The following is a 24705-nucleotide window of genomic DNA, read 5'->3' as shown; positions in this document are numbered from 1 at the left end:
AGCCATTTGAACCAAATTGCGGGTTCCTTTATGCCTCACGATGTACCCTGCCAACCGATCCCATTTGCAGTCAAATGGGCCATAAATTTATTTTTTTCCCCAGCTCATCTCAGTACCTTCTCATTAGCTATTCGATGTAGGCGTATAACTTTTAACATTCTTCTGTAACACCACAACTCAAAAGTTCTTATTTTTCATGGAATGAACTGCTTATCGTCCACGAATCCCTTCTATACAATACCTTCCGAAATAAATTACTAACGCTTACATTATATTCACTGTTAATAAATTTCTCTATTTCGGAAATGACAGTTTGCATGTTATATCCTCGACTTCGGCCGTCGTCAGTTATTTTGTTGCCAGAATAGCAAAACATACCGACCACTTTTAGTTCAAATGGCACTGAGCACTATGGGACTCAACTTCTGAGGTCATCAGTCCCCTAGAACTTAGAACTACTTAAACCTAACTAACCTAAGGACGTCACACACATCCATGCCCGAGGCAGGATTCGAAACTGCGACCTTAGCGGTCGCGCGGTTCCAGACTGTAACGCCTAGAACCGCTCGGCCACTCCGGCCGGTCCACTTTTAGTGTCTCATTTCCTAATCTAATACCATCAGAATCGCCTGATTTAATTGGCCTGCATTTCATTTTGCTTTTGTTGGATTCTTCTTGTAGCACCTTATATACATTGCATTCAACTGCTCTCGCAAGTCCTTTTCCATCTGTGACAGAACGACAATGTCCTTAGCAAACCTCAAAGTTTACATTTGCCTCCCTGAATGTTAATTTCTTCTCCAAATTTCTCCTTGGTTTCGTCCACTGCTTGCTCAATGTAAATAGTGAATAACATCGGGGATCGGCTACAACCTTGTCTCACTCCCTTCTCTACCACGGCCTCCCTTTCATGTCCTTCGACTCTTATAACTGCCGTGTTGTTTCTGTACAAGATGTAAATAAAGTTTCGCTCCCTATATTATTTTCCCGCTGTCAGTCAACAATGTCAAAAGCATTATCTAAATCTACAGGTGCTATAAACGTAGATTGCTTCAAACTATCTTTCATAATAAGTTGTAGAGCCAGAGTCGTCCACGAGTTTTCCCAAACTTTGGTACATAATTCGTGCCACTATTTTGTACCCGTGAATTTTTAAGCTGACGGTTTGGTAATTTTCAGACATGTTAGCATCTGCCTTATGTAGGGTAGGAATTATTACATTGTTCTCGAAGTTGAGCTATACTTTGTACTGTATAAGTGATATACACTATTGGCCATTAAAATTCTTACACCAAGAAGAATGCGGGTATTCATTGGACAAATATATTGTACTAGAACTGACATGTGATTACATTTTCACGCAATTTGGGTGCATAGATCCTGAGAAATCAGTACTCAGAACATCCACCTCTGGCCGTAATAACGGTCTTGATACGCCTGGGCATTGAGTCAAAAAGAGCTTGGATGGCGTGTACCGGTACAGCTGCCCATACCGCTTCAACACGATACCACAGTTCATCAAGAGTAGTGACTGGAGTATTGTGACGAGCCAGTTGCTCGGCCACCATTGACCAGACGTTTTCAGTTGGTGAGAGATCTGGAGAATGTGCTGACCATGGCAGCAGTCGAACATTTTCTGTATCCAGAAAGGCCCGTACAGGACCTGCAACGTGCAGTCGTGCATTATCCTGCTGAAATGTAGGGTTTCGCAGGGATCGAATGAAGGGTAGAGCCAAGGGTCGTAACACATCTTAAATGTAACGTCGACTGTTCAAAGTGCCGTCAATGCGACCAAGAGGTGACCGAGACGTGTAACCAATGGCACCTCATACCATCACGCCGGGTGATATGCCAGTATGGCGATGACGAATACACGCTTCCAATGTGCGTTCACCGCGATGTCGCCAAACACGGATGCTACCATCATGATGCTGTGAACAGAACCTGGATTCATCCGAAAAAATGACGTTTTGCCATTCGTGCATCCAGGTTCGTCGTTGAGTACACCATCGCAGGCGCTCCTGTCTGTGACGCAGCGTCAAGGGTAACCGCAGCCACGGTCTCCGAGCTGATAGTCCATGCTGCTGCAAACCTCGTCGAACGGTTCGTGCAGATGGTTGTTGTCTTGCAAACGTCCCCACCTGTTGAGTCAGGGATCGAGACGCGGCTGCACGATCCGTTACAGCCATGCGAATAAGATGCCTGTCATCTCTACTGCTAGTGATACGAGGCCGTTGGGATCCAGTACGGCGTTCCGTATTACCCTCCTGAACTCACCGATTCCATATTCTGATGTCAATGGATCTCGACCAACGCGAGCAGCAAAGTCGCGATACGATAAACCGCAATCGCAATGGGCTACAATCCGACCTTTATCAAAGTCGGAAACGTTGTGGTACGCATTTCTCCTCCTTACACGAGGCATCATGACAACGTTTCACCAGGCAACGCCGGTCAGCTGCTGTTTATGAGAGATCTGTTGGAAACTTTCCTCATGTCAGCACCTTGTAGGTGTCGCCACCAGCGCCAACTTTGTGTGAATGCTCTGAAAAGCTAATCATTTGCTTATCAGAGGATCTTCTTCCAGTCGGTTAAATTTCGCGTCTGTATCACGCCATCTTCGTGGTGTAGCAATTTTAATGGTCAGTAGTGTACGTATAAGAGATATACTGTGTACTGAAGACTGCGAGCTAGTTACGTTCGCTCGGGTTAGCATGGGAGCCGTGAAGGCGGCAGCGGAGGAGGCGGACGGATCGGGTGACGAGCGGTTTGTCGGAGCGACCGCACCGCGCCGCGCGCCCTGGCCAGCGAAAGCTCCGGCTAGGTTTTCGGGGTACCCACGGGTATCCTGTTAGCCAGCGCTCCGATCGCTTTGCTACCGGCTCCCGCTGAGACTACACTTTCTCGCGCCGGCTTCATTTCCATACGAAAGGTGTGAGATAGACAAGTTCCGCTCGCGCCGCGGTATTTATGAGCGTCTGTGACGTCATTGGTGCGAAAGCGAGGAACTAGCAGGTACGAGGGACAGGGCTACACGCCGCCGCTAACTGCCGGACGAGTTTTAGCTCGGATAGTTCATACGTGAACGCGGAAGAGGCAGGCCTGCACATACTTTACTGAAGCTGTTAGTGGACTCTCAGCTTTATCGTCGGCCGGTATGCGTAGCTCGAATTCTGCTTCGTGTATGCCTGTCTTCGTCTTTAGATAGACATAGGTAGTTTCAATGAAGTTGCTGGTGTCTTAATTGCGTAAACAGAGACACAACTCAACTTAGTGCGAGAGTCCCTCTTAACTACCATCAACCTAACACAGGTATTTAATCATTTTTTCATAATGTGGGGCCACAATCTTAATATATTTCTTTAAAGTCAGTACCGCCATTAGACTGTTTTTTATTTGCAGTGTTACATTTACACGATCATGATTTAGGCTTAAAATGCCATTATCAAGTGTTTTAATGTTATACAGTGCCTAGGATATTACATCGGTTACTGCTGCTACAATGACAGGCCATAAATATTTAAGTGAATTTGTATGTGGCGTTATAGTCAGCGTACGAGCGACGGGACACAGGATCTCCGAGGTAGCGATGAAGTGGGGATTTTTCCATACGACCATTTCACGTGTGTACCATGAATATAATCAGTCCGGCAAAACATCAAATCTCCGACATCGCTCCAGCCGGAAAAAGATCCTGCAAGAACGGGACTATCGACAACTGAAGAGAATCGTTCAGCGTGACGGAATTGAAACGGTATCGCAAAATGCTGCAGATTTTAATGCTGGGCCATCAGCAAGTGTCAGCGTGCGAACCATGCAGCGAAACATCATCGATATGGGCTTTCGTAGCCGTACTCGTGTGCCCTTGATGACTGCACGACACAAAGCTTTAAGAATCCTCTGGGCTCGTCAGCACCGACATGGACTGTAGATGACTGGAAACATGTTGGCTGTTCGGACGAGTCTCGTTTCAAATTGCATCGAGTGGATGGACGTGTAGGGGTATGGAGACAACCTCATGAATCCATGGACCCTGCATGTCAGCAGGGGACTGTTGAAACTGGTGGAGGCTCTGTAATGGTGTGGGGTGTGTGCAGTTGGAGTGATGTGGGACCCCTGATACGTTTAGAGACGAATCTGACAGGCGACACGTACGTAAGCATTCTGTCTGACTACCTGCATCCATTCATGTCCATTGTGCATTCCGACGAACTCGGGCAATTCCAGCAGAATAATGGGAAACCCCACACATGCAGAATTGCTACAAATTGACCAGTCGGAGTGGCCGTGCGGTTCTGGGCGCTACATTCTGGAGCCGAGCGACCGCTACGGTCGCAGGTTCGAATCCTGCCTCGGGCATGGATGTGTGTGACGTCCTTAAGTTAGTTAGGTTTAATTAGTTCTAAGTTCTAGGCGACTGATGACCTCAGAAGCTAAGTCGCATAGTGCTCAGAGCCATTTGAACCATTTGCTACAAATTGGCTTCATCAACACTCTTCTGACTTTAAACACTTCCGCTGGCCACCAAACTCCCCAGACATGAACATTACTAAGCACATCTGGGATGCCTTGCAACGTGCTGTTCTGGTGAGATTTCCATCCCCTCGTACTCTTACGGATTCATAGTGTCACTTCCCTCCATCACTACTTCAGACATTAGTCGAGTGCCTACCACGTCGTGTTACGGCACTTTTGCGTGCTCGTAGGGGCCCTACACGATGTTACATGGTGTATGAGTTTGTTTGGCTCTTCAGTGTATATACACTAGATGAAACACCGTATAACCGCGGCGGAGAAACAGTGCGATATTATCGCTGTGCCCACAGTTGTCAGTCCGTGTAGTGGGAGGCGGTGCTTTCGCGGTGTCAGGTTCGCGCGCTGCTGTAAGGTTCGGACCGCGGCGGCAGTGTCGCGGAGCAGAGACATGGCGGCGCGCCTGGGCGACCCATTGTTCAGCTCATTGTGCCTCATAAACAGACGCCCCCGCCCTGCGACGGAATTAGATCTGCAGCGGGCCCCTCCCGTGTCCGTGCCCTGTTGCCAGGTACTGTCTTCAGTTGAGGTATGTATGGCGTCGTCTCTCCTGCCGGGTACTCCACTGTACCGCACAGCGTCATGTCTGCACCAGTGTACTGAGTCAAACTCAACCACACCACTAAAATTTCGGAGGTTGTCAGGGATATTTTCTGAATATTTAGTCTCCGGTAAAATTGACTTTAATTGCGATTGTCGTGCGGGATTAGACGAGCGGTCTCAGCCGCTGCAGTCATGGACTGTGCGGCTGGTCCCGGCGGAGGTTCGAGTCCACCCACGGGCATGGGTGTGTGTGTTTGTCCTTGGATAATTTAGGTTAAGTAGTGTGTAAGCTTAGGGACTGATGACCTTAGCAGTTGAGTCCCATTAGATTACACACACATTAGAGCATTACCCTTTTTTTTTGTAATTGCGATTGAGAAAATAAATTACTGTGCCAAGACCCTTCTTGGAATTGTAAATGCCATTTGATATTGTTGGCTGGGATCTCGCATGGGCTATGTTATGATTTATTCGGTGTGCTACCTCAATTACATTACTCCTCGTGATATCAGATAACAGAAAATAAATGCGTATTCTTAAATAAGTTTTTATGCTGACTTCTAAACTGTTCTTAGTTTTCTGCTCTCACATACAGTTTTCTTTTTACTGGAACGAAGTTAATTTTTAGTTACAATAATCTTATTTGGAAATCAAGCTGGGTGCACGAAAAGGCCGCGCTCTTTATGTGAGTGAGGTAGCTAGACAAAGAAAAAGCTATGGAATGTGAATGTTTGACCAAATCTCAGACATTTTGAGCCTGGGGCTAAAAGCATCTAACATTCGCCAACTGTAGACAAAAACAGATATTGCTTCCACCATTATGAATGAAAAAGGGACTGATTAAACCAGTATGTGAGGGTCCTTCAACAAGGTGGATCGTGCCTTATCTTTGTCTGAAATTTTCATCAGTCAGTAATAAAAAAAATTAAAGCAGAAAATTTTCGAAATTTGTTGTCAACAATATACGACACACACACACGCACACACGCACACACACACGCACACACACACACACACACACACACACACAGGAAAACGCAACTTATACACACGACTGCAGTCTCAGACAACTGTGGTTTCAGTTGCCTGAGAGTGCAGTCGTGTGTGTGAGTCGCTTATGTGTGTGTGTGTGTGTGTGTGTGTGTGTGTGTGTGTGTGTGTGTGTCACCTATTGTTGACGAGGGCCTTGATGACTGAAAGCTTTATTTGTGACAGTTGTGCCTATCTGCGATTCAGCATCTCTACTATATGGTGAGTATCAACTTTCCTTTTCATAATATTGTTACAAACCTACAGAATAAATACGCATACGACACAGTTCTCGCAAGTAAAGCGACTAGTGTGCGCGTAAGAAAAGCACCCTTTCTCAGTGGCGGCTGAACCCACTCGGTGAGATACCCCAGCCGACAATGCCACACGGCATTTACATTTCCACGATGGGTGTAGCCGCAGTAATTTGTTATCTTGATCGCAGTTACAATCAGTTTGATACGATTTCTTTTGTGTATTACGTATCTAGTTGTACATTAATTTTCTTGCTTGTTTCCTCCTATTGTTACCATACGTTTTCAAGCTCAGTAAAAAATGGCTCTGAGCACTATGCGACTTAACTTCTGAGGTCATCAGTCGCCTAGAACTTAGAACTAATTAAACCTAACTAACCTAAGGACATCACACACATCCATGCCCGAGGCAGGATTCGAACCTGCGACCGTAGCGGTCACGCGGTTCCAGACTGAAGTGCCTAGAACCGCACGGCCACACCGGCGGGCTATTCAAGTTCACTGGCACTGTAGACTGCAATGACGCATCATAGCCTAGACAGTGCTCTGGGTTTGTGATGGAGAGACGGGATGAAGACAGTGTTAGCAAGCTTGTGAATCTACGCAACTCATGTTCGCCACATCGGTGCACTGCTGATGCCAGCTGAATCTAAATAAAACACTGGACCTTTTATATTAATTTAGAGTATAAGACGCACTTCAGTTTTGGAGGCAATTTTTCGAAGAAAAAAGTGCGCCAACAGTCCGTAAAATGCGGTAAATAAAATAATGTACTGTGTTCAGAGTCAAGTAATACTTTTAGAACGACGACATTTTCGCCTTTGAGTGTTTCCTTAAAAGTCATCTTAAATGTTTGTATCCATAAACACTTCATGAGATCTCTTGTTGCAAATGTGGTCAAAGTAAAGCTATGTTCTCCCGCGTTTTGCGAAATTTTATGCATAGCTATAGCTCCTTGTGGTTAGTTCGTAGTTTTCGCGAAGCCTGCAATTGTGCAGTGAATCGTCACGTGACTATTGGAGCATGCTCGATACCATATTGAGCTATGCGACGTATCAGATTTATCGAGCACGATCGAACGCGAGCACCGTTTGCGCATGGGGAGTCGATTGCCGTCCTTCTGAATGCGAGACCAATGCCTCAGACACTGTGTCCTCACTCGGTGATCACGGATCGTCTCATTCTTTTGGTCGATGAACTGCTCCAGCGCTAGATCTGAAATAGAATCGTCTTCATAACCAAAAAAAAAAAAAGAGCCGACGCGCCAAGAGGACTGCTCCCTTTATTGTTCATCGACGTGACCCAGAATGCAGCTCTTGACAAAGGACTGGGGCTCGGTGCCAGGAGATACGAGAGCCGAAGTGCAGCTTTTAATACTCGCTCGCAGGCTCGGACAGGAAGTGTTCTGGCGCGTACTCTCCTATTTTCGAGGCCATAAAGCGGAGAGTGCCTCCGCTAAGCGCACCCCCATATCTTAGAGCCGTTCGACTGTATAACACCAGCTTTCCAGTGGAACAGCCTCTTCGTGAACTGCAACCTCCATCTGCAGCGCAGCCGCATTCCGAAAGGGAACTCATGTCACGCGAAGAGTTTTAAACCTACTGCTTTGTTCAGTCGTCAAGTATGACGGAACTTGGACCGCAAGACGTAACTAACGTCGTTCAATGGCTTTGTGCGTTGTGGAGAGCACTCCTCTTTACATTCCCATAGCTCACGTCCTACTACATGTCAAGAAACACATTACTTCCTGCAACACACGCCTCGCCTAATGGTCGTGTCAGCAACATGAAGAACTGGGCCTTATACAGGTGTACTGACTGTGAAGCAGTGGCAAACTCTAGAATAAGATTAATTAAACAAGCCTCTGAGGCTAGCTGTGATATTATACTAACTATAATTTGATCTTGCTTTTATGTGTCTTCCTAGCGCTAACGAGAGATACAAATAGACAGCAATAGTGCTCCGGTGTGAAGGGATTGTCCATAATTTTTGCTAGTCACGGTTGCATTTAATTCAGACGTTAGTAATTTTTGATGTCTTAGCGTTTTCCGTTGTAAGGGATCTTTTTGTGCTAAGTCTCCCGCGCATGAACACACCAGAGAGTGACCAGAGATATAGTTCTGGCTGTCAGAGGCGGTATTCAGCAATCTAAAGTGACTAAGCAGTCCGCCAGAAACTGGGCAGATGAGTATAGTCAGGGAGGCTGTGAAACGTAAGAACCCTCGGTGCAGTCGGCCGCTTCCTTCGAAGCCCGAGGTTTTAAACAACCCCCACGGAAAGGGCTCTGCCTCACTGGGACGCCAGTTCTTCTACCGTCAAGATGCGTTTCCGTGGCTGGTACAGACAATCTCCAGGTCATATGGTCGTACTATTTAGGCGCCATGTTGAAACAGTTTAACTGACAGTACAGGTACCAAAAGGTCGATAAAGCTAGTCGGAGAAACTAGTAAGGATCATGTTGCTCGCTAGTTGCGACAATCAGATCATCTGGAATTACGATGGCAACTTGTAATTACTATCACCGACGCCTCCCTGCCGCAGCTCGGGTCATTTGCCACGCTCTATTCCCACGTATCATCATTAGACTGTATCTCTCTCGCTTGCAATCAGTTATGTGCCTTCTTTCTTCATTTTGTACATGTCCTTAGTTACTTACGTGTGTGATTTTTCTTGATTGACCGAACGTCGTCTCCAGGCACATTTGCTTCATATTTGCAGTGCCTTTCTACCCTGTTCAGTCGTTTGAGTGACATTATAAGTATATTTCTCGGTCTTTCACAAAATATATGCATTTAATTGAGACTTTAGTTGCCTAAGTAGAATTGTGCCACACGCTTCCATTCTTAATGTGTCATCATTCCTGGTCTACTCCATTATGATTGTGAAGACAAGTTCAAATCACACTTGTAGTAGGAGATGAATTCGATACTTTAGGCAGGGTCAGGGCAGGAAGAAGTGGGTGCTCGTTTCCAATCCACACTACTGGGAACGATGTTTCACTTTTTCACACAACAACTCTACTTTACCCTTACCATCTGCCGGTCTATGGATAATACTAATGGCTCTGATCACTATGGGACTCAACTTCTGAGGTCATTAGTCCCCTAGAACTTAGAACTAGTTAAATCTAACTAACCTACGGACATCGCAAACATCCATGCCCGAGGCAGGATTCGAACCTGCGACCGTAGCGGTCTTGCGGTTCCAGACTGCAGCGCCTTTAACCGCACGGCCACTTCGGCCGGCTATGGATAATATTTGTTGTTATGGTGTACTAAATATCCTCCATGACGCACTGTACGGTTAGGTTGATTTCTGGAGCAATAATAATAATAATAATAATAATAATAATTCAGTGTTGTTCTACAGCCTCGTGCAAGTCTTTCAATTGGACACCATCTGAGCGACTTGTGTGTCCCTAACCTACCCCATTAATCTTACCATGCAAAGCGGCCTACAGTTTAACGTGGGATCCGAACCACGTGTCGTTCGTGGTGAATCGACACATCATTGATAGACTAAATTATAGGCCGAGTAAATTCGGTGAACCGACCGGGATTCGATATCGAGACCTTTCGGTTGCCAGGCACTCGCTTCACATGTTTTTCTTTACGAATATTTTTTTAAATTATTATTTAATACATTTCAACATATTTAAACAAACAAGGGAAAATATACAGCATTGTTTTAATATATATAAAGTATGCTATTCATTAATTACTTGATATTTAAATTTGAATGAACCTGTTTTAATACTGTGCTTTTAGCAATTTTTTTTTCTGTCTTGAGTGGTTAGTATGAAGCGGCGCGCTGTTCAACGCGTGCTGCGTTGTACAGTTGACCGTTGGCGTCGACAAATTGTGAAATAGTAAGTAGTAATGATTGAAATAAACTCATCACCGAAGTGCAGGCTCTGTCATTCCGAGCCATAAACTGCCACCATCCACCATACCACACAAATATTCTTTGACGGGAGAAAGCAGGTAATCGTCCAGTAAGAGAACAAGTGCTCGAAGACGTAGGTGGAGGTTTAAATCTTTGATGTGAGGACGTTTATCAGTATCTTCCTCAATCCACAAATATCGCTACAATATTCTGATAAGTTAAAATGGCTATCTCGGTGCCGTAATTCCGTACACGTCTTGCTTCTTGGCCAATCAGAAAAAAGAACCAATCAAAATTCATACATTAAAGCAGCTAATGGGTTCCGAAAAACCCGCGTCGAGCGCAAAGGGCCGCTGCCACGCAGACAATATCTACTCTGGTGAACAGAAAACACGTAACACAACATTATACACTTCAGTACTGTGACAAAATACATATTGCCATGCGTACAATTTCTGGAATATTTTCCATTTTAGCGTCTGAATGGTTCAAATGGCTCTGAGCACTATGGGACTCAACTGCTGTGGTCATAAGTCCCCTAGAACTTAGAACTACTTAAACCTAACTAACCTAAGGACATCACACACATCCATGCCCGAGGCAGGATTCGACCCTGCGACCGTAGCGGTCGTGCGGTTCCAGACTGTATCGCCTTTAACCGCTCGGCCACTCCGGCCGGCTTAGCGTCTGAGTTTCCATCATTAATGCCTAAAATATTCTGAAGTATGGCCAGCTCCTGATCACACCATTCTCTCTTCTAGTTACGACACAAACTTTGGCCAACTTCATTTTGGGAAACGGAGGCTCCGGTAAGCCAGTAGCCGCAGTACTGGATTCAAAACAGTTTACTTAACATATTAATGAATGTTACAAATTTCATATTAACGTCAAAAAATCCGATCACAACAAAGAACAGTGAGTAAACGAGCTACTTGATACTAATTCCATATGATTCAACAGCCTGGTGCACGTCTTTCAATTTGGCGTCACTTCGGCGACTTGTGTGTACTTAACCTATCCTGCAGTCCTACCGAGAAAAGGGAACGTACAGTCTAACGTGTAGTTCCTGGCATCTCCACATTATTGAGAAGTGAAGTCTACGCTAAAGGCGGACTGCAAATGCCGTCGTTCGGTCGGGGAATCGATCCTGCGGTTTCCTAGCACGCGTCTTACTACCAGACCACCAGGCCCGACGATGTGTGAGTAAAATTGTCTGAGTGAAACGTTCCTTCGTATCGTCATCGGTGTTCGGCTGATGCCGCGCTAACATCTCAAAGACAACCGCGACCTGAACCGGTACTCTGAACTCGCGCGCTCTCTGCGTGCGAGACAACTTACGCTACGCATTGCCCCACAGATTAAATAGGAAATGTTTGCTGGGAGACCTTGGTCACCTCTTTGTACTCGTATAATTGCAAAATAGTCTTTTCTAATGTCGTTTTCCCAACCTCCCTTTCAGCCGCGACGCAGGATTACCGTAACACCTAATACACCTTCTCGCAGTAGTGAATCGTTGGTCGATGGAACAACGAAGCAACTGCAAAAAAGCGGCAGAGTGCGCGCTGATTTGAAATTTCCTGACAGATTAAAACAGTGTGCCGGACCGGGACTCGAAGTTGGGACCTTTGCCATTCGCAGTTAATTGCTCTACCGCGTGAACTGTCCAAGGACGACTCACGAGCCGCCCTCACCGGCTTAATTTCGTCAGTATCTCATCTCTTACCTTCCTGCATACTTTGTGAGACTAGCGCTCTTGAAGAAAAGATATTGCGGAGACGTGGCTTATCGACAGCCTGGGGTCTAGTGCTGTAATATTTATGGCTTTTCAGCCATCATATTCAGGTACAACAAGTTCTTCTTAGAGCGTTTGAGAAAACAGCAGTGTCAAGATGACGTAATATGGTGTGACGTACCGATGACAGACGGTTTGCTCGGTATGGGTATCGTGACAAAGACCGCGTAAATTGTGGTCCTCCACGACTGGCTTCTGCGTTCGGATGTTGCGCGGCAAAATGATAATCTTCTGTAATTAATATTAGATAGATAAACAGCGTATTTGCTTGCATTTCACATTAAAGTATATCTCAGTAGCGTGCTATCATTCCATTATTTCACAAGTAGTAATAACCAGCAGAATCATAAACAACTGCTAAACGAAAAGGCAGATCTTCGGATCGCACCTAACTTGGATGGATGTTGTCTGCCGCGGTCGGTGTCAATTAAGACTTTATTTGCAATATCTGGTTTGTAAATGTGAGAGCTGGTTCGGTAGTGTCGGAGGACACACATGTTGTCTGCCTCAGTCGGTATCGGTTAAGGATTTAATTAGCAATGTCTTGTTAATTCGATGAGTAATTCAGACAATTAGAGAGTAACTCATCGTATTGTTTTTATGAAAGTGTGAACATTGGAAATTATTTGTGATTCATAAAGTAGAATATAATTGTGCAGTTTCTCGTAGTCTGATTATGAAAAGCGAGTGGCATCTCGTATAAACTAATTAACTGGAAATTTAATTATTTATAAAACATCAGTTCCTCGCTTAGAGTTTATTACAGTCTCAAGATAACGGATTCACGACCTAAGTGCTGTTTTCTGCGTAGGGGACAACGATTATAGAAGACTGCTGGTTGGCGAACTTGAATTAGAACTTATGCATTCCACTCAAGGCAGTGGAAGGAAAAAAGGCGCCTCGTATGCACTGCAGACTTCGTACAAATGAGATCAGTAAAATGTCATCTGTGGTAACACTGAGGAGGTATGAAGGAGAGAAATTTTCAAGGGAAGGGGTTTATATTACGCTCGTATATATCACCCTCTCTCCCGCCCTCTCTTTTTCAACTTGCCGTACAGTACAGAACGAATGAGGGCGGAATCTTTGAAGTTCTCGGACTGCTAGAGGGCACTGATCAGTGGTACAGATGCAGTGACTAAACAAAACCGGTCTCACGGGTCAAAGCGAGGCAGCTGACTCTTATTTAGCATGATACACTGAAAAGCCAACAAAACTGGTACACCTGTCAAATATCGTGTAGGGCCCCCGCGAGTACGCAGAATTGCCGCAGCACGACGTGGCATGGACTCGATTAATGTCTGAAATAGTGCTGGATGGAATTGACACCATGAATCTTGCACGTCTGTCCAGAAGTCCGTAAGAGTACGATGGGGTGGAGATCTCTTCTGAAAAGCACGTTCCAAGGCATCCCAGATATGCTCAATAATGTTCACGTCTGGGGAGTTTGTTGGCCAGCGGAAGTGTTTAAACTGATAAGAGTGTTCCTGTAGCCACTGTGTAGAAATTCTGGACGTGTGGGGTGTCTCATTGTCCTGCTGAAATTGCCAAAGTCCGCCGGAATGCACTAGGGACATGAATGGATACAGGTGATCCGACAGGGTGCTTACGTACGTGTCACCTGTCAGAGTCGTATCTAGACGTACCAACGGTCCCATATCACTCCAAATACTCACACCCCACACCATTACGGAGCCTCCACAGCTTCAGCAGCTTCTTGCTGACATGCAGGGTCCATGGATTCATGAGCTTGTCTACATAACTGTATATGTCCATCCGCTCGATACAATTTGAAATGAGACTCGTCCGACCAGCCAACATGTTTCCAGTCATCAACAGTCCAATATCGGTGTCGACGGCTCCAGGCGAGGCGTAAAGCTTTGTGTCGTGTAGTGATCAAGGGTACACGAGTGCGTTTTCGGCTCCGAAAGCTCATATCGATGATGTTTCGTAGAATGATTCATATGTTGACGCTTTTTGATGGCCCAGCATTGAAATCTGCAGCAATTTACGGAAAGGTTGGACTTCCGTCACGTTGAACGATTCTCTTCATCGTCGTTGATCGTAGGATCTTTTTCCGGCCGCAGCGATGTTGGAGATTTAATATTTTACGGGATTCCTGATATTCACGATACACTCGTGAAATGGTCGTACGGGAAAATCCGCACTTCATTGCTACCTCGAAGATGTTGTTTCCCATCGCTCGTGCGCCGACTATAACACCACGTTCAAACACACACAAAACCTTGATAACCTACCATTGTAGCAGCAGTAGCCGAGCCAATAGCTGCACCAGACATTTGTTGTCTTATATAGACGTTGCCGTCCGCAGCGGCGTATTCTGTCTGTTACATGTGTCTGTATTTGAATACGCATGCCTACACCGGTTTCTTTGGCGCTTCAGTGTAGTATACGTGCAACAGTGCATAGAAATAATCAGAGTCCGCCAACAGACGTTTCCTAGGAAGTCTACGAGGTGTACGTTGCGTCATTTGCGCCGCGTACCGTACAGTGTTGAAGAGTCAGTGGACTCCCGCCGCGTCCGCGATGGGACTTCGACTGACGCTACGGAAGCTCTGATACGACAGACAAGAAAGAAGATTTCGAGGTAGTAGAGGAGGAATCGCGAAAGTCCCAAATGTTTGCAGCATCAGAGCTGGAACGCTGCCGACAGTTGCGCCTGGAGTGCACCCAGCAAGTGCCGAAACAGGCGGTGCGTGGCACGTAACGCGTCCCATTAACCATTAGCATGCTCGGAGTCGCGCACGACGCTGCTGGCGGATTAGCGGAGCCATTACCGCAGCCGACAATTAGGAGGCGCTCTTGGCGCGCCGTGGCTGTCGCCTTGAACCCGCAGACCTTGGGGTGAAAGGCGTGGCGTGTCGCGACTTGGGGACAGCCGTCAACTGGCACGGAGCCGGCCGCGTCGCGACGCAAACCTTCCAGTCTGCCGAGGGAGTGTGGTGGGAGAGAGGCAGGTGTTCTGCAGCCAAACAGACCGTGGCGGGGATGCATGATACGCCGGCCGTGCAGCGCGAGTGGACTTTGCGATCGTTGGCTTCTTATACTCTTCCTTAAACTCGCCGGCGGGTCCCGTCGTATCACCTCCGAACTCGCTGTCTCCGTGTTGTCGGGGACACGACTCGCCAGTCTCAGCCGCTGCCCACTTAACAAGTGGTGAGGTATTCGCAGTTGTAACAGCGTTTAAAAATTGTTTAAAGTAATAGTATTTTTGATATTGTTGTTGTTATTGCTATTAATACAGCCTATCCCGGATGTTATTCAATCTGTATGTTGAGCAAGCAGTAAAGGAAACAAAAGAAAAATTCGGAGTAGGTATTAAAATCCATGGAGAAGAAATTAAAACTTTGAGGTTCGCCGATGACATTGTAATTCTGTCAGAGACAGCAAAGGACCTGGAAGAGCAGCTGAACGGAATGGACAGTGTCTTGAAAGGAGGATATAAGATGAACATCAACAAAAGCAAAACGAGGATAATGGAATGTAGTCGAATTAAATCGGGTGATGCTGAGGGAATTAGATTAGGAAATGACACACTTAAAGTAGTAAAGGAGGTTTGCTACTTGGGGAGCAAAATAACTGATGATGGTCGAAGTAGAGAGGATATCAAATGTAGACTGGCAATGGCAAGGAAAGCGTTTCTGAAGAAGAGAAATTTATTAACATCGAGTATAGATTTAAATGTCAGGAACTCATTTCTGAAAGTATTTGTATGGAGTGTTGCCATGTATGGAAGTGAAACGTGGACGATAAACAGTTTAGACAAAAAGAGAATTGAAGCTTTCGAAATGTGGTGCTACAGAAAAATGCTGAAGATTAGATGGGTAGATCACATAACTACTGAGGAGGTATTGAATAGAATTGGGGAGAAGAGAAATTTGTGTCACAACTTGACTAGAAGAAGGGATCGGTTGGTAGAACATATTCTGAGGCATCAAGGGGTCACCAAATTAGTATTGGAGGGCAATGCGGAGGGTAAAAATCGAAGAGGGAGACGAATACACTAAACAGATTCAGAAGGATGTAGGTTGCAGTAAGTACTGGGAGATGAAGAAGCTTGCACAGGATAGAGTAGCATGGAGAGCTGCATCAAACCAATCTCTGGACTGAAGACCACAACAACAACAACATGTTATTGTTTACGATTATCCAAGTTACAGCATTGTTGTTCAAATAACTTACGGGAATGCATCCGGGTGACGTTGTCGACGATGACAACCGGCTCCATTCCCTAAGTATTTGATCATTACATACGCCGGGAGAACTCAGGTCTCACAACTGTATTGTTGTGGTTATTGTTATTATTGTTACTTTTGTGATCGTTGTTGTTATGGTGTCATTGTTTACGATGGTCCATTATTTCGTCACACCACACCCTAGTAACGCATTGAATAACGTCGTGTACCGTCCAGTAAAGTTGTAAGGTGCAATATTTTGCGGTTTACTTCTTCTAGGATTGAAGACAACTGTGTAAGTTGAAATATGTTTAATGTCGCAGTATTGGCACAAAAATACACCCTTGTACACAGTTTTCAGTGTGACAATAAAAAACATTTGTCAGGATAACGCATCTCGTCAACATCAAAAAGTGAAATAATTCTAGACACAACAATATTAAATATTAACTCTCAGAAGGTTAAATTATCCTAAGCACGACAATAGTAAAGTTTAACTAGATGTTTCTTTACAGAATTGATCCTACACTTACGTTATTATGTTGGTCAGTACTAAGAAAATCGTCCGATTCCGGTTCAAAGTTCGGTACTGTTTTTAGGATGACAATCAAGTCTACAGTGAATGGTTAGCTATGTGACAAATTGCGCAAAAGATTATCCAAGGTTGCTCGAGTTTACAGTGGACGCAAACTGGTGAACCAACAAGTTTACGCCTCTGCATGCGGTATTGACCTTAAGCTGCGATGAGCTGTCGTCTGATAGGCCGCTCTCTTCCGCTGAAATTCCTATAAAACTAATTACACTTTTGCTGAATTTTCCAGCAGAAACTTTTCCTATGTTTCTCGTTATGTGAGAGAACATGTACTCCTCCCTAGTCTTAGAATGTGGCGATTTACACGTGCATGTTTGGAGCAGCGTGTATATTATAATGCCCTCTCAGTTCCGGAAGAACAATTAACTAATTGGCTGGTTCGTTTCTCCACAGTTGGAGCTAAACGATGCTACAGCTAATTTCTAGCTGGATATCAGCCGCTGTGAACGCAATGTTCACACAAATTACTCCTCTGCGTCGTACAGAGCGTTATGCACTTTGTTGTGCACTTGACGCCAGTTCAGAGAAGAGTCCCCAAAAATTTCTGTCTTGTCTTATTCATATCCGAACTGTCTCCCCACCTGGATTCTTTCATTCTTCAGGTCACGGCTTTTTTCGACCAATAGGAGCGTTCCTCTTATTTTGTGGAAACTCTCTCTACCAATAGCAAGGTCCCTACCATTCAATTGCGTCGAAACTTTGGCTCTTTTCTCCTTCCAATAGGACGTTTTGTGCCCATTCCAGACGCCTAAATGTGTACAGTGACTCTCTCACGTGTGTACCACTCACTGGACACATGATTGAAAATGTGTCACTGGTCTTGTTTAGTATCCATTTGGAATTCCGAAAGGCAGTTTTCTACAAGCCTTCTTTCCTGTCCTCCCTCAGATGGGCCATTGTACTCCCTCTCCCCATCTTAGTCACCTGATCAGTCACGGACTTTCTGCCTGGGACATCCTTTTAAGTGGTTTCTGTGGTACCCCCTCCAGCACGGCCTTGCCTCTGCATCATCCCTCTGAATTGCAAACAAAAAAAACCTCTCGCTGCTTGTTTCACCTTCCACTTAAACATGCATTATAGGAACAGTGTGTTAATTACTGTCGATTGAATGTCATCCCTTTTTGCATTACATATTGTTAGGCAAATTTGCTCATTACCGCCGAATTAAGTCAGGTGCCATATTCACATTCCCATTTTCATGTATAAAGCTCCCATGTAAGGTGCGAATCTGACCTTCATTTATTCTGCTACCTTGCAAAGTACAATGCCCAGCCTCGTAATGATTAGGCCTACTGAGCGATACCGGATACTCGAAAAATATTGTTATTGTATCTGCATGAGTAAAGAAGATATTAATAGTTCCGGTACTCAACGTTTTGTTTATATGTGAGGTCAATTCTGCGATCATCCCTTGTCGAAAACTTCAATCGTGGAGTCATAGATGACACATGTTGCATCAAAGATGTGAGCAAACATTTCTCAACGAACAACAAAGCAAGGTGAGAAAGTCTGGTTTGTGATTGTGTTTTTTTGAAGAAGATTCTCTTCATCTCCGAAAATGACCTCCCTGCCGGAGCAGTGGTTGCAGGAATGGTTAAAAATAATTTGATTACTTTTGATGCTTCAGGTACTATGTCACTGAGATCACAGGAGGTGAGACACTTTGTCTAAATACAAAACACATGGCCAATGGTACAATTTTTGTGTCTCTTAATAGCCACATAAGCATTTATAACTTGAAAATGTCAGAATTTTTAGTTTCTGAATGTAAATGTGGAAGAGTTGATGTAGGCCATCCCTCTTTGATCACGTCACTTCTCCGCTCCAAACTTAGTACTCCAAATGGAGTTTCCACAAACTTATTTACAATTTGATACATCTGTATCTTGTACACGCCATCCAAGCTCTGTTTGACTCAATGCCCAGGCGTATCACGCCGTTATTACGGTCAGAGGTGGTTGTTCAGGGTACTGATTTCTCAGGATCTATCCACCCAAATTGCGTGAAAATGTAATCACATGTCAGCTCTAGTATAATATATTTGTCCAATGAATACCCATTTATCATCTGCATTTCTTCTTGGTGTAGCAATTTTAATGGCCAGTAGTGTATGTACTAAGACTGTCTAAACGTAAAGAAACGCGTCTTGTCGTTATTGTAACTGATCAGCAGTTACTAACATGCCGTGCCCTTGCATTTAACCGAAAATTCGTCGCTTGAGTCTCTTGCCGCGTAAAAAGGAGAGCAACTGTAACTGAGGACACGGGCCATTGATGCTACCTGGTGGTTGTAATCAAAACAATGGTCCAGTGAGAACTTTAATTACAGTACTGCAGCCCAATGGCAGCGAAAGATGGCAGATAAAGCGTTAACGCGGGACAGATTTACACTGGGAAAAAACCGTTCCAATTATGGCCAATTTACGCTGGAAAAGGTTGGTTCCAATTTTCGCCACTAGGTGGAAATCTGGCGCTGTGAATGCAAGAAAGATGTGATGGATTAGGAACGAGATGTGGACAGAAAAGGTCAAACAAGTGAGGAAGGCATAATTCTGATTTTATTATTAACTGCCGCTTAGACAATTTGTTAAATACGAACATTGCAGACGTCGACGAGATGCTGTACAGCGCCAAATATGCCCCTGGTGGCCAAAATTGCAACTATTTTTTTTTCAGCGTAAATCGATTCCGTATTAATGCGTCAGCATATTTACTAAGTTTTGTGGCCATACTTTAATTATAACCACCCGGTACTTTCCGGTTCATCAGTTCTCTATATGACCTGTTCTGTCATAAGAGAATGTACACCATATCGATGTTGACCTTGATGCAAAGTTCTTACACTGCACTTACTTAATCACATTTGAAAGTCTTTCTACTATACTACTGTACGGGCCCACAGACACCAATACTTAATATTTACTGTTCTGTTGTTTCAGGAGGTGATGCAGCGAAAGATCAAACAAAAACTGGTGAGTATTTCTTTTTTGTTTTCATGTTTATCCGTGAATGACGTACCTACCAGCATAACTGCTACAACTAAAGATCAATACCTTTCACGTAAAGGTAATGTGGCACTTTTCTATTACTTCGTGAAGATTTTCATTCACAAGCAAAAGGTTAGAGAAGACCAGTATGCAGACCGGAAATAGATGCTTTTCTTCGTCTGTATTTTCTCCTAGTTATATGTTGACAAGTTACAGTGTCGAGCTATTAGCCATTATTTTATGCTTAAAAGACCCGTCCTCCTTTCGTCCTCCTTCGCTAAACCGAGTCTCCGTCCGTAGTTTGAAGCATACTGAAATAAGATAATGGATCTTTCAGTGCAATATTTGGAGCCGTTAGCTTTTAATTAAGCTATACGATAGATGCCAACTGTCTTATCAAAGCCTACTTGCAAAGTTGTAAGAATCAGTATTACGTGAGAAATCTAAGAATATACTACAGACTTCTGGGTCTCGCATCTGTAGCGACCACAAACGCAAGATTAGTGTAATTACAGCGCCCACGGAGGTATTTAAGCAGTCATTCTTCCTGCTGTCCACACTTGGTTGGAACGGGTTGGTTCAAATGGCTCTGAGCACTATGGGACTTAACTGCTGTGGTCATCAGTCCCCTAGAATTTAGAACTACTTAAACCTAACTAACCTAAGGACATCACACACATCCATGCCCGAGGCAGGATTCGAACCTGCGACCGTAGCGGTCGCGCGGTTCCAGACTGTAGCGCCTAGAAACGCTCGGCCACTGCGGCCGGCGGTTGGAACGGGAAGGAACGTGTGGGACAATGCTAAGTACCCCCCGCCATGCGCTGGCGAGTGCATGTTCTACAACGTATGCGGTTTCCCAGTTTATCAGTACTCTGAATGATACGTTGTGTTGCGAGACAACGTACAACATACCGATGATGACCACGATGCAGTTTGTTACAATGCTAAGCACCCCCTGCCATGCACTTCACAGTGGTTTTGAGAGTATAGATGCAGATGTAGATGGGTGACTGAGGACTAGCCAATAAATTATGAGACCGATTTCTCTCGTGTAGTGTCCGTACGACGGCGAAATATTGTTCCATTTGTAGAACCGGTCACGCAAGATCCGCAATACAAATAAGAAACACGTGTGCTAATGTCTGTGACGGCATTGCCAGAACAAAGAGTCGCTTGTGAAAAGGCAGGCGGTCCGCGGTTAGTGGTATGTGAGCAGTTTTCTAACGAACTTTTTACGTGTCACGGCATCTGCTGCAGCAACACTGTACTTGTCTCACCACATCAAACTTCGTGTATATAGTCGTTAAATATCCATTCCGAAGGATATTTTTCTTAGTCATTCTGCGCACAGAATCTCGTATTAAATTCTCTCCTGACGTTCTTACTACTTGTATACCATGATGGAGGACAAAAATTCAAATTTGAGTCGTTGATCCATCTCGATCAACCAGAGCTCTTCTTTGTTTTCGAGTATTTATTTCTTTTCGAGTACTTTGTTTTCTTCTGCCACTGATACGTTATAACCAACGCTCCGTCAGGTTTTGACATCCATGTGACGTGGCTGGAAGTCTTTTGATAATTTTAAGTACCGAAGGAGAGAAAATGCGAACACTGCAACAGCACTCTGTCGTTATTCTTCAGTTTTTGTATCTTTTTCTTGCCATTATTTCACTGCTGTGGTTTATTACGCTTTCGTTTCTGCTGTCTTAAGTCAGTAGTCTTATAGCCGAACTCTTACCCAACTGAACGTCTGCTTTGCGGTATTTAGATATTTTGATGCCAGAGATTGGAGTCATTATACTGTTACTTCCGCGAGTACGATCGTGCTGGCGGCAGCCGTTGCTTGTTATAAAGTAATCCGCCTCTGCCGCAGTCTTTGCTCATTAACGACTTCGAAGCTGTTGTAATCTTCAGTCGATTTCACAGTGGTGTTTCATACTGGCGGAAGCCCATAAACCGATTCACTTCCTCGTTCCCAACACCAAACGGAAAAAAGGACATGCAATAAAATGTCCTGAAATGCTCCGTGTTTCACTTGTTGGCACTCTAAGTTTACTGTTGTCAGTCATCACTTATTTTATTTCCAGTACGCATTTCAGAGACTTGAACCTCAAACATCATTTATCAAATTGTGACTGGTAACAGCAAATTTGTAGTTTCACTCGATCTCAAGAGCGGCCATAATAAAGTTTAACTTAAAATGTTCGCATTTAAAGTATTCACTTGTCACTAAAAACACAAAACGCATTGTTACTGAAAAATGTGAACCTGTTGATCAATTAGATTGTTACTAGTTAGTGCCCCGTACAGTAAGAGAATATCATGTGGGTAGTGGGGATCAAGAATCTCGACAGTTTTTGCTTATTATCGACATTGATACCGGCAAGATATCGTTCCAAGGGATTCAAAGACTTTAGAGAATGTTTTAATGTCAAGGTAGACGCCCGAGAACAAGTAACAAAAGAAGAGTTTTTGTCGTGTGATATAATTACAAATTAGCAATATTCTGATTTTTTTCCTTTACCTATACTCTGAAGAGGCAAAGAAACTCTTACACCACCCTAACATCGTGTAGGGACCCCTCGAGCACACAGAAGTGCCGCAAAACGACGTGGCACAGACTCGACTAACGTCTGAAGTAGTGCTGGAGTGAACTGACCCCATGAATCCTGCAAGTCTGTCCATAAATCCGTAAGAGTACGAGGGGGTGGAGATCTCTTCTGAACAGCACGTTACAAGGCTTCCCAGATACGCCCAATAACGTTGATGTCTGGGGAGGCTGGTGGCCAGCGAAAGTGTTAGAACTCAGACGAATGTTCCTGTAGCCACTCTGTAGCAATTCCGGACTTTTGGGGTATCGCATTGTCCTGCTGGGATTGCCCAAGTCCGTCGGAATGCACAATGAACATGAATGGATGCAGGTGATCAAACAGGATGCTTACGTACCTGTCACCTGTCAAAGTCGTATCTAAACATATCAGGGATCCTGTATCACTCCAACTGCACATGCCCCAAACCATTACAGAGTCCCCACCAGCTTCAACAGTCTCCTGCTGACATGCAGAGTCCATGGATTCATGAGGTTGCCTCCATACCCGTACACGCGTCCGTCCACTCTTTGCAATTTGAAACAAGACTCGTCCGACCAGGTAACATCTTTCCAGTCATCAACAGTCCAATGTCGGTGTTGACGGGCCCAGCCGAGGCGTAAAGCTTTGTGTCGTGCAGTCATCAAGGATACACGAGTGGGCCTCCGGCTCCGAAAGCCCACTTTGATGATGTTTCGTTGAATGGTTCGGACGCTGACACTTGTTGATGGCCCAGCATTGAAATCTGCAGCAATTAGCGGTAGGTTTCCACTTCTGTCGTCGTTGATCCCGTCCTTGCAGGTTCTTTTTCCGGCCGAAGCGATGTCTGAGATTCGCTGTTTTACTGGATTCCTGATATTCACAGTTAACTCTTGAATGGTCGTACGGGAAAATCCCCATTTCATCGTTACCTCGGAGATGCCGTATCCCTTCGCTCGTGCGCCGACTATAACACCACGTTCAAACTCAAATCTTGATAAACTGCCATTGTAGCAGCAGTAACCGATCTAACAACTGCGCCAGAACTTGTTGTCTTATACAGGCGTTGCCGATTGCAGCGCTGTATGCTGCCTGTTTACATATCTCTGTATTTGAATACGGATGCCTATACCAGTTTCTTTGGCGCTTCAGAGTATATTGTGAATCCTTACTTCTTGCCAAATTCCATGATTCAAAACCAACGCGTAGTACCTTACAGGTGCCGGCCGCTGGTGGCCGAGCGGTTCTGGCGCTACAGTCTGGAACCGCGCGACCGCTACGGTCGCAGGTTCGAATCCTGCCTCGGGCATGGATGTGTGTGTTGTCCTTAGGTTAGTTAGGTTTAAGTAGTTCTAAGTTCTAGGGGACTTATGACCTCAGCAGTTGAGTCCCATAGTGCTCAGAGCCATTTGAACCATTTTTTTTTTTTTTTACCTTACAGGTGAGTTTGATGAGTATCTTTCTGTTGAATTGATTTAGAAACTTACATTCATTACCCCGCTGACGGACTACGGACCTTAGTATGTGACATGCATTTCAACATACATCAACGCGTTCTTGAGAAAAACGTTTTTAACAGTCATACACACAGACATCCGGGCAACAAAGTGATCCTATGAGGGTTTCGTGTTTACCTACTGAGGTCCGGAACCATAAAAAAAAAGACCCCCTGGATAGCCGCGTGCGTTAGCACGCCACTTCGGCATTCGGGGAAGGGTGCCGGCACCGGGTCAAATCCGCCCTTTGGATTAACGACGAGGACCGGTGTGCCGTCCAGCTTGGATATGATTTTTAGGCGGTTTCTCATGTCCAACGAGGCGAGTTCCGGGTTCGCACCCACGCCACGCTAAGTATGCGATTCGCAAACATTTCGAAATCGTTCGCACACTCTCATATGGGATAACACCAGACTCAGGCGGGTGAGGTATACAAATTCCACCTTGGGGTGGGGGGACGAGGGGGTGGGGGTGGGGGTGGGGGGGGGGGGGGAAGCGGTGACGACAGGAGGGGCATCCGTCCATTCTCTGCCAGTGAGGTTGCCAAATCCATAAATTAACATGCTGGTCCCTCGAAGATACGGGATAAAAACCGGGAAAAAGAAGAAAAATGAATTGTACGAATATAAATGGAGTATGGCTGGTTGGGCCACCCCATAGAGTGGGTTCAACCGTCTGCTGGAAACTGTGTTCTTTCTTCGCCCACATTCCTTCCGGATTTAACGTGAGAGTTGTGTTTATTAATAAAATGTAGGTAAGCGTAATAATTGACCTGTGAACTAGATCACAATGTAGCAATAATCAGGAGGAGGTTGAACTTAAGAGACTA

At 44.9% G+C, this 24705-nt stretch overlaps 1 protein-coding gene across 1 annotated transcript in view; it reads left to right on the top strand.

Moving 5' to 3' along the window:
* LOC126260871 (centlein-like) overlaps positions 1-24705 on the top strand; it is a 571430-nt gene that overhangs the window by 332475 nt on the left and 214250 nt on the right. The window contains exon 2 of the mRNA XM_049958305.1: positions 19763-19795. The gene's annotated coding sequence lies outside the window, so the exon portion shown is untranslated. The remainder of the gene's footprint in view (positions 1-19762; positions 19796-24705) is intronic.

Source organism: Schistocerca nitens, chromosome 5 (genome assembly GCF_023898315.1).
Source record: "Schistocerca nitens isolate TAMUIC-IGC-003100 chromosome 5, iqSchNite1.1, whole genome shotgun sequence".
In the NCBI taxonomy this organism is placed as follows: domain Eukaryota; kingdom Metazoa; phylum Arthropoda; class Insecta; order Orthoptera; family Acrididae; genus Schistocerca; species Schistocerca nitens.
The sequence above is the reverse complement of the archived record's forward strand: the minus strand, read 5'-3'. Positions and strand labels throughout refer to the sequence as shown.